Source organism: Condylura cristata, unplaced genomic scaffold (genome assembly GCF_000260355.1).
Source record: "Condylura cristata isolate star-nosed mole 26May11 unplaced genomic scaffold, ConCri1.0 scaffold00017, whole genome shotgun sequence".
Taxonomy (NCBI): Eukaryota; Metazoa; Chordata; class Mammalia; order Eulipotyphla; family Talpidae; genus Condylura; species Condylura cristata.
The window spans coordinates 2,078,309-2,089,114 of record NW_004567118.1 but is presented as its reverse complement, the minus strand read 5'-3'; positions in this window follow the sequence as shown (position 1 = coordinate 2,089,114).

Here is a 10,806-nt window from a genome sequence, read left to right as displayed (position 1 = left end):
GTTTCCTCGTGTCCCCCATTCCTCCCTCCCCCCCACCACATCCCTTGCCCAGACCAGGTGCCAGCTCCCTCCTCCACCCCCGGCCCCAGGGTCTGTGAGCCTCCTGGGCTCCCCAGTGGGGAGCAGGGGTAACAGAGGGTGTGGGTGCATTTGCTCAGTCACTGTCGCCAATGTCCTTGGTTCCCAGGCCGGTGGAAAGCCACTCACATGGTGACTCAGCCTGTGTGCATCCATCAGCAGGGTGGGGGTGACAGCAGTGAGGAGAAAACAAGACACGAACCCACCTCCTGCCCCTTGGAGAACAAGGCCAGCTGGGGCCAGGGCAGCCGTGTGGACATGCGGGTCCCCCTCCCTGACGCCCTGTTGCACCAGGACTTTCCGTCTCTTACAGGTGCCGGCTGGGTGCTGCCCCCAGCTGGAAGCCACTGTTCTGAGACCGGCCCACCCCGAGTGGGCACTGCAGACCTGCCTGTCTCTGGACCCTCCCAGCCCCCACCTTGTCCACTTTCTTCTGCCCCTGCTATCTCCTGCCCCGGGTCTGGGGTCTTCTGGCTTAAAGTCCCTGCTCCAGAATTGGGCCATTCAAGAAAACCTCTTGAAACTGCCGCCCCAGCGCCTGGGGGTCCTCACAAGCACCACTCGCCCAAAGGAGACTTTCTTTATGATCCATCCCTGGACCTCAGGCCCAGGCCTTGAAGTGGCGAGGTAACATTTGCACAGCAGTACATCTTCCTCTGAAGGGTGACCTAGGCTTCCATCAATACTTAAAGCTCCCACCTCTCTGGGCCCCCCAGACCATCTCTCCTGCTACACAGTCACCTCCTTCCTGTGTGTACCCCATACCCAGTGCCGGTCTGTGGCTCAGAGAGAAAAGTAAGAATCCACTGAGCAGTACCTGCGGTTGGAAGTCCCACTCGCACCTGTTACCTTCAGTTGCTCTTAGGTAGGAGGAACTGTGAAGGTCATCCCGCTCCCACCCCCTGACTGGGTCAGAGCTCCTCCCCGTGACCCCACAGCATGGCCCTCAGCACCCTCTGTCAAAAGAGCAGAGGTGTTGTCCACCTGCCCCCGGATTGTGGGCACCTGGCTACAGCGCCCTTGACATTCTCGCCATCCTGGCCTCCGGCCCAATGTCAGGCCAGAGAGAAGCCTCCACCGAGGTGTGTTGGATAAAGAGAGGTGATGAGACCCAGTTCGCAATGTGAATGGGGCGCTGAGATTTGATGGTCTTTGTGCAGTGCGCAAGCCAAACCCTCAGACTTGGCAATCTCATCTTCAGGCAGGAGCCAGGCAGGAGCAGGAGTAGGGGAACTAAATTTGGGCGTGTTTGGGAACGGTCAAGACAGGACAGGGCTGGGCAGTCCTTCAAGCTGATGAGACCTCGGTGAGCGATGAGGTCCGTGCGGCCTATGCCTCCAGCTAGTATGGTGCTCGGCTGGGTATGGGTGGGTGCCGGGGGCCAGGCGAGGCAGGGATGGCTTCCTGGTCCCTGGCAGCTGCTCGTTTGTCTCGGATAAGAGGGCTTCTTTCCCAGACACCCACCAGCACGGGCTGCCTTAAGGGAGAAGGAGGTGGTGGCCTCAAGTCTTTAGCCTCCAGCCACATATCCTGAAGGCAGCTGGGAGGGAAAGATCAGGGGTCCAGGAGGATTTGGGGAGCAGAGCCCTGGGAGGAGGAAGCAGTGTGGGTGTGGTCCCTCCCTGATGGAGACCCAGCTCTGGGATGCTTCAGAGTCAGGCAGGACCCGTCCTTCCAGGACACAAATGGCCTGAGCCTCCCCGCCCCCCCACCGGGAACTCAGGGGCTGCGTGCCCACCCCAGGCGAGGAGGGGGAGCCTGCCGGAAAGCAGCGGGTAGATCCCTGAGGCTCAGGTGGAGGGGACAGGGCAGGGCTGGGTGCCAGGGCTCACAGGCCGGGGAAGCGTCGCTCACATGCCTGCTGGGGCACCCACTGCCCACAGTCCCATAGCTCTAACCCCAGCTCCCCGGGGGCCCTGACGTGGCATAGTGAGGCAGCTTCCACCACGCACCCGACAGGTGCACGCTCACCTAGCGCGGGCGCACCCACTCCGCACCCCTTCCCACCCTCATCCACACTCTGCAGGTCTGGCCGCCTCGCACCTGTGCCCATCTGGGGATGCTCCGGGTGCCGCCCGCCTGGCTGCCTAGAGAGCGGGTGTTTGCACTGCTAAGTGGCCGGTGTGTACTGAGTCTCCACTTATCTCCGCAAACACTGCGGGGGCGGCATGCCGGAACGGCGGCCTCCGGCCTCGCACCCCCATTAGTACACAGCCGGGAACCCCAGCCTGCCAGCCATCCGGCCCGCTGATAAGGACCGGAGACAGCCAGGGGACAAGCTCCCGACTCCAGCGTCTCTGGCGGCCCTGCAGATCCGGAGAGAGGCCAGGGGCGCTGGCCGCGGCCGCCCACGCCGACTGGGGGCTGGGGCGGGACAGTGCGGTCCGGCCCCTCCCGCGGCTACCATCCTGCCTCAGCCGGCCTCGCACTCCCCGTTCGGCCCCCCTGTGGCTCAGGCCTGCTGCCCGTGTCCACCTGTGTCTGGCCTGCTGCCCCTGGTGGCCGTCCACACGACCAGGGACACGCCTCTGGATCTTTTCCGCAGGAGGGAACCGGAGTCTCAGAAATTCTTGAACACGCCTAACACCACCACCTCTACTACCGCCCATGATAACTACTGGCCAGTAAGAACCCCTGGCCAGGCTTAACTGAGACGCGCGCCTGCAGAGAAAGGGGACGCCCGCTGATGTCCTCTCTTCCCTCTTCCGGCGCCTACAGAGGGCCAGGGCGCGGGCCGGGGTTGGACCCAACACAGACTGCACCTGCCGCCTCCTCCTAAGAGACTTGTCAGTTACAAACGACGAAACTGAGGCCAGTGCCCGGGAGTCGCACCCGCCAACCCCCACTTCTGTGCCCTGCCACCCACCCTGGGCTGCCAGTGAGCTCTGACTGAAGTTGACTGTCTAGTCTAGACTCAGGCCTGGCGGGATCATTAAATCTCCATTTTGCTCTTCATTAAATCTGGTGGTACCTGGTATAATCTTTTTTCTCCCAAATTTAAAGCAAAGTGATTATGAAAAAGGGGTGGCCCCTTTAAATAAAAAAGCACTACAAAGACAATTGTTATGTACCTGACTGAATTAAAACTGAGCACTTCTCTGTACAATAAGATACTACATTAAAGGCGAGCCTCAAAGCTAAGAAAACATATTCACAGATATTCAACCAAAGAAACATTAAGGTCTGGAATACATGGAGTTCACCTACAAATCAACAAGAAAATAAGAGGGCCCTCCCTGGTGGCGCAACAGGTTAAAGCACACAACAGCTATCACAGCCACTGCAGCATGAGTTCCATCCCCGGCCAGGGAGGTGACCCGCATGGCCCAGCAGACGGCTCCTGACCACCCCCCCGCCGCTCCCCTCAGCAGTGTACTTCATCCATCTGCCTGTCCTGCTCCCCACTCTGTCTCTGGGGAATCCTCTCACACCCCTGCACCTCTGGCCTGCACCCCAGTTCTGTATGCATGAATAAATAAATCTTAACAAAATATAATAAGAAAATAAAAGGCCTTCATTTTAAAAAGTGAGGGAGGATGATGCATGAGTAAGCTAATAAGTGTGGAAAATATTAATTCAGTCTATTCACAAAGAAATGCAAATTAAAAGGAAAAACTACCTCTTTTCCTTTCTCTTTGAAAAAAAAATAGCAAAAAAAAGTTGCTGAGGCTGCTCAGCTGGGGTAGCAGCAGTATTTGAGGTGGGGGGACCCCCCTTCTGGTGAAGGCCACTTCCTGGTACTCACCCCCTCCTCATCCCACTATCACCAGCACCCCGAGACCACAAAAGCAAACCAGCTGAGCAACAAGAGGCAGGGCCACACAGCCCCGCAGCGAACAGGGGCCCCCCACCACCGCCCCACCCAGTGAGGCACAAGAGGTGCTCAGAAATTAATTTTAGCAAAGATCTTTTTTTTAATTAAAAAGTTTATTTTTACATCATTTTGCACATTTTTTTTTTCATCTCAATTGTAATCCCCATGGGTTTCCCATCACCAAATCACCCCTGTGCCACCACCATAGTCCCGTGCATTTCCCTCCCTCCCCCCCACCCCCGTTTTTGGTCCCATTCCCCACTCCACCCCCACAGAATGTCTCTGGTCCATGGTTGTTCATTATTTTTATTTATTTTCTCGCCTGGCCCATTATACTCCTGCTATGAGTGAAACCATCCGGTATTTTTCTTTCTCTTTCTGGCTTATCTCACTAAGCATGATCTTTTCCAGCTCCATCCAAGTTTAGCAAAGATTTTTTAACATCAAGCCCAGTGCTGCCCGGCCCTTGGCCAGCCAGTCACACAGTCTAGATGAGTGTGTGACCCTCGGGAAGGTCAGTCTGGAGAAGCAGCTTCCTTTGACCTCTGTGAATGTGGCCCCGGGGTCCAGGCAGAGCTGGCATCACACTGGCGATTCCCAGCAGCACACACGGAAGCAGCACGTATTTCCCGAAAGTCCAACAGCAGGTAAGGTATAGTTTCCGTGAGAGATGTAGTATTTTAATGGAGACATTACAAATCAAGTTTTAGGGCCCTCCCTGGTGGCGCAGCATTAAAGCGCAGCACTAAGAAGCTAAAGCCACTGCAGCATGAGTTTGCTCCCTGCCCTGGAGCTGACCCACATGGCGTGGCAGACCCCTCCTGAGCCTCCTGCTGCTCCCCTCAGCAGTACACTTCATCAGTCTGCCCGCTCTGCTCCCCACTCTGTCTCTGGTGAATCCTCTCACCACCCCTGCACCTCTAGCCTGTACCCCAGTTCTGTATGCACAAATAAATATATCTTTTAAAAAAGTCAAGCTTTAGAGAAAAATGTTGAACGACATAGAGATATTCATGACAGATGGTTACATGGGGAAACAAGTACAAAAAATACTAGCTATAGCGTGATTCCGTGTGTGTAAAAAAAAAACGTTTGTGTATACACATATTCACACACACTATGTCAATACATAGGAAGAAACCTAGGGGAACATTCTGTACATTCTATAAAATTGGCGACCATGGTTAGCTCTTGGAGTGGTTTTACAGGTGATTTTTAAAATATTTTTCTGCTAATTATAATTCCCAATAAATATTTATTACTTTTGTGATCAGAGAAATTCTAATCGAAAAATTTTAAAACAAACTCAAGCAATGGGTCTTCCCTGGTGGTGCAGGGGGCTAAGTCTCAGCACTATGAATCTGACTGCAGCTGCTGCAGCATGAGTTCGATCCCCGGCCAGGGAGCTGACCACAGGGCTCAGCAGACCGCTCCTGACCCGCCCGCTGCTCCCCTCAGTGTATTTCAGTGGATCCACCTGTTCTGCGCCCCGCTCTGTCTCCGGTGAATCCCCTCAATACCCTCAATCCTGCACCTCTTGCTTATACCCCAGTTCTTGTGTGCATAAATAAAATAAATCTTTAAAAAAAAATACTCTAGCAATGAGGACAGAAGTGTATAATCTGTCCAGCACTGCTGCCTTGGCCTTTTTCACAGCCTACCCTGGACCGAAGGGGCCAAGATTTGAAGCTTGCTCAGACATAAGAGACCCGAGTGCTGCTCTTGGGCCCCCAGACTCTCTGCAAGCCGCCATCAGGCTGACCAATGGGGCACCATGGGTGACTCCCCCAAACTCCACCCACCGCCATGCTCTTCTTTCCTTGCCTTCCCTCTGAGAAGCCCGTTGGGTCTGTCTGCCACCCTGCCCTGCCCCTTCCACTTGACAGGGGTGGGGAGGGCGATGCTGAGGGAGGACAGCAGCCCCCAGGGGCTGGGGCCTCAGCTGGGAGAAAGCAGAAACGAGGCCCACTGCCTGGGAGAGCAGTGAGGAGAGGGGACTGGCCAAGGCGGGACACCCCAGGTCCACAGAGAGGTGAGTAGCTGGGTCTCCCATCCCCCAAGGCATGTCCCCCAAGAGGGAGGTCTCTGAGAAGGAGGTGAGAGGCCCCATGAGTCCCCCGTTCCCATGGGACTCGGTCACCTGGCTTCCTGTGCCCTTGTGTGCCCCGAGTTTTCGTAGCCTCAGTCCAAAGGACAGGGCCCACTGGGGACTACGCCCCAGACAGGCCAACACGTAACCCCAGCTCTAACTTGGTGGTTTCATCAGGTCACGCTGCCTGCCGAGCCTCAGTTCCCCTCACTAGTGAGTGGGGTCGTGCCCTCTGGGGCACACCGTGGCTGCCGTGTCCACCCCAGGCATGTCGGGAAGCCTGTGCCCTGCTGCTCCCCGCCTCCCAGCACATCACATGTGGAGTCTCATGTCTGGCCACCTCCAACTATTTTTTTTAAAGGACTTTTTTTTTAAAGATGTATTTTTATTTATGCCCACAAGAACTAGGCACAGGCCAGAGGTGCAGAGGGATGACAAGATTCACCAGAGACTGAGTGGGGATGCAACAGGCGGATCTACTGAAGCACACTGCTGAGGGAGCCGCGGACAGACAGGAGAGGTCTGCCGCGCCACGTGGGTCACTTCCCTGGCCGGGGATTGAACTCAGGCTGCAGCAGCTGCTGATAGCTTCATTGTGCTGAGACCTGGCCCCTCGTGCTACCAGGGAAGCCCAACCCTCCAGCTGGTTTTGAACCCCAGCTCCACACACACGTGCACGGGCCAGACACACTAACACCCCACAGCGGTCCTGCGGCGACCCTGCTCCTAGCTCCATCCGACTGATGAGTCACCTGAGGTTCAGAGAGGTTAACAAACTGTCCCCGGTTGCACAGCCAAAAATGGCAACACTGAGGCAACACTGCCTCAGTCTGGTCTGGTGCTGGCCATAGCTCTCTCTCTCTCTTTTTCTTTTAAGATTTGTTTACTTATGCATACAGAACCAGGGCACAGGCCAGAGGTGCAGGGGGGTGAGAGGGTTCACCAGAGACAGAGTGGGGAGCAGAACAGGCAGAAAGACAAAGTACACTGCTGAGGGGCGCAGCGGGGTCAGGAGAGGTCTGCCGCGCCAATGGATCACCTCTGGGCGGGATGGAACTAGCACTTGCACTTAAGTGGCTGAGGCCAGCTTGCAGTGCTGCGTCCCAACCCATTGCGCCACCAGGGAGGGCCCTAGCCTGAGCTCTTGGGTCTGACTCCTTTACTGGTCGGCACAGACCTGGGTGGCTGAAGCTGTGTCTTTATTACCCACATTCCCTGGCTGAGCACCGCTCTCCCTCCTGTCATTAATTGCAGAAGCGCCTCCTGAGAAAAGCAGGCTTCCCCTCCCTTCACCCCTGCTGCTCTTAATTACTTCTCCTGTCTGTAAAGGATGTCTCCAGCCCCAGACAGGAAACTTCACCAGGAGCAGCGCCCTGGCTCACCCCGTCCATCCCTTCGGCCCAACCTGTCTCCAGCTTCAGCCTCAGCCTCCCTGCTCCCACTGCAGGGCAGACCCCAACATCAAACCATGGGCTTCCGGGTCCTCATGTTGGGGGCTCCAGGCCCTGCGTCTCTCATCCAGCTGCCCACAGGCAGAGGGGCTGACAAAGCAGATCCACAGCGTCTCAGGCTCCGCCTGGCAGGGCCACAGCAAGAGCCCCTCACGCCCTCACACCCCTTCGGTCATCCAGCCAACGTTCCCCAAGCACCTTCTCCGCAGCAGCCCTGCTCTGGACACAGAGAATAGACTGGGAGCCAAACAGGCAAGGCAGGTGTCCCTGCAAGCTTCTGGGCTAGCAGAAGCAGAGCCCAGAGACATTTAACAATCACTTATAAGAAGGGGGACGGGAGCTGAGACCAAGAGGTGGCCTGGGCGGCTGGGAGCAGGCAGGCACACCCCCGCCCCGCTCAGCCCTCTGTGATCCCTCCCAGCCTGACACCTCGCTGCTGCAGGTCCACTCTGGAATCCTTCCCACGTCATCCTGTCTCCTTCTACGTCAAGGCCAGCGTGAGCTTACTGGCTCATCACCTCCAATGACCCAGGACTTGTGACACACCTGAATCAGCCACTGGGAGCAGAGGAGGGTGAACAGTGGGAGCCCTAAAGCCTTCAGGTGATGAAGGGGGGCTCCCTGCCATTGCCCAAGCTCCCCTTTCTGCCTCCTCTCTGTCCTACTCCCCCTACCAGTCACCAGGTAACCCAGGGGTTAAGTCGCAGCACTTTGAAGGTGTCACAGCTATGGCAGCACGATCCTGGCCAGGGAGCCCACCCATATGGCGCAGGAGACCTCTGCTGTCCTGGCCGCTGCTCCCCTCAGCAGCCTATTTCAGTGCACCTGCTGTTCTGCCCCCCACCCCACTGTGTCTCTGGTGAATCCTCTCACCCCCGCACCTCTGGCCTGTACCCCAGGTCGTGTGTGCACAAATAAATGAATCTTTTTAAAAAATGACCTCAACCAGGAAAATGAAAGGGGAGTAAGCACATAGGGAAAAATAGACCGGCAGCCGCTGGCTGATGGGCCTAACTAAGCATGATTCTCCTTTTCTTCACTTTGCATCTCTGTCCTTCCCTCACCCCATATCTGTTTACGCAAATCAATAATATAGTTACAACCTTTCCTAGATGTTGATTAGACATTCCATTGCTGGGCTATTTAGCCACCAAGGAAGTTATTCAACAATAGGAGGAAATTTTTATGTATAAAGCGCCAATTATGCCATTGTTTATGACCATATACAAAACTGAGGCAAATCAAATCTCTGCCCATAGAAAACTGAGAGATAAATGAAGGAACTGTACCCTGTTAAAACCTTAGGTGGTCACTAAAAGGCACAGTTAGGAAGCATAGTGGGTTGGGTTGCGTCTCCCCAAAAGATTTGGCAAAGCCCTAATCACCTGTCCCTCAGAACGTGACCGTTTTTGGAAATAGGGTCTTTGCAGATGTAATAAGTTCAGATAATGTCCCACTGACTAGGAGGTCACTTAATCCAATATGGCCAGTGTCATTTGAAGGACACACAACCAGTCCAGCAGAGATGGAGTCGCCAGGTCGCCAGCAAACCCAGAAGCTTAAGACAGAAAGGAGCATTCTCCCTTACAGGCTTCTGAGGCAGCTTAATGCTGCTGACACCTTGACCTTGGCTCAGCTTCCACAACTGAGACAATAAACTTCTGCTTCCTTAGGCCACAAGGTCTGTGGTGCTGCATTAGGGCAGCACCAGAAATCACTGCAGAGCCGCTGCAGGAAGTGTCATTGCGGGGGAAGTGTCTGCACCAGTCAGGGGTCCCGGAGCTCCCTACAAGATGCACAGTCCTGGCTGTCACTATAGAAGAACAGCTCGGAGAAGGAAGTCGAGCAAGTGCAGACAGCAGCTGTATTAATAGACGAGGCAGGTGTTTATCCAATTTTTAGTCATTTTCCAAAATTACTTTTGGGAAGGTCTTTGAAGACACCCTAAATGTGACTGCCAGGTCTTTCCATTCCCAAGGGCAGATCTCTAGCCTCTCTGCAGGAACCTGCCATGCCCACCCATTCCCAAGCCAGTCCTTACTCCCAAGAATCCACTAGAATAAAACCACGCTCCCCCTCAAAATCCTGCAGGGGTTCCTGGGTATCCCTAGCCACACCCACATCACAGGCCTCCGCCGACCCCTGGCTTTGCCCTTCTGCTCTCTTTCGGCTATCCTGAGAGTCAAGTCAGCCCAGTTGGTGCTTTCTCTGGGGTGTCTCTCCCCTTGCGCGGATCGCTGTCCTTTGGGGAACTCAGCTCTACAGGAGGACCCCAAACGCGACCTCCACCGTGTGGCCGGTCGCCACCTCGTGGCAGTAGTTCGTAATTACAACCTGCTGGAATCTGCTCCTTGCCCGCTGGGGATCAAGGAGTTTAGGGTGTGGACATGTGCCCTGAGTTCTCTAAGCTCTGGAGACGAACTATTTACCCTTAGGACGGTTTTCTGAGCCCCAAGGCTACACACTTCTCAACCTGCACATGAACTTGACCTTGGAACATGCACATTGTGAAATTTCCATTGGTTGGCCATTTTGACATACAAAATCCACAAAAGATTCACATCAACTCTGCCCTTTCCTCATCCCCACACATGCCAACACCCTCACACACACAGACATGACACTTCAACACACCCGGCTGTCCCCTGGGGGACATATCAAAGGATATTCCTCACGGAGACTTCAGCGTGGGATAGAGAGTGCGACATCCCCATAGAACAACCCCACACCACAACTCCCACACAGCCATCAGCATACACCACAACACCCCTAAATTCAGCTGCACCCCCAAGCCTTCTTTCTCCATCTTTACTGCCTCCATGGCCTCAAACTCACTAGCTGCACCCCCATGCTGAACGGTCACCTCCAGGAGCCCCCTTGTCTCTGCTCCATGACTTTTCAGAGCAGAATGCACATGGAATCCCCTGAGGGCCTCGTAAAAATGCAGATTCCCCTTCGCAGGCTACCGGGGAGCCCAGAGTCTGCACTTCTAACAGCTGCTTGAACCCTGTTGAGGAAGGTGAGGGCCTCTTTCTCCAGCTTGTCTCACCCCACACCCCTCCGCTGCCTGGCTCCCCCACCCGCTGAAATAGGAACAAGCCAGTTGCCTTCTCAAGGCGAGTGCACTTCCTGCGCCCCATCTGTCTTGAAATTTCCGCCCCTGTATTGCCCATGTGGGCCCCAGCCCAAGGCACAGAGCACCATGGTGAGAGACCAGTTCCATGCAAGGGCTCTGGATGGGAGACTGAGGCCAGGCTCTCACGGCTCCCAGAGGGTGGCCTTAGGACAGAAAGTATTTTAAAAATGCAAACTGGCAGCATCTGAGGGTGACTATGTGCTGAATCGTGGAAGAACTCAAACTTGGGTCCAGAGCA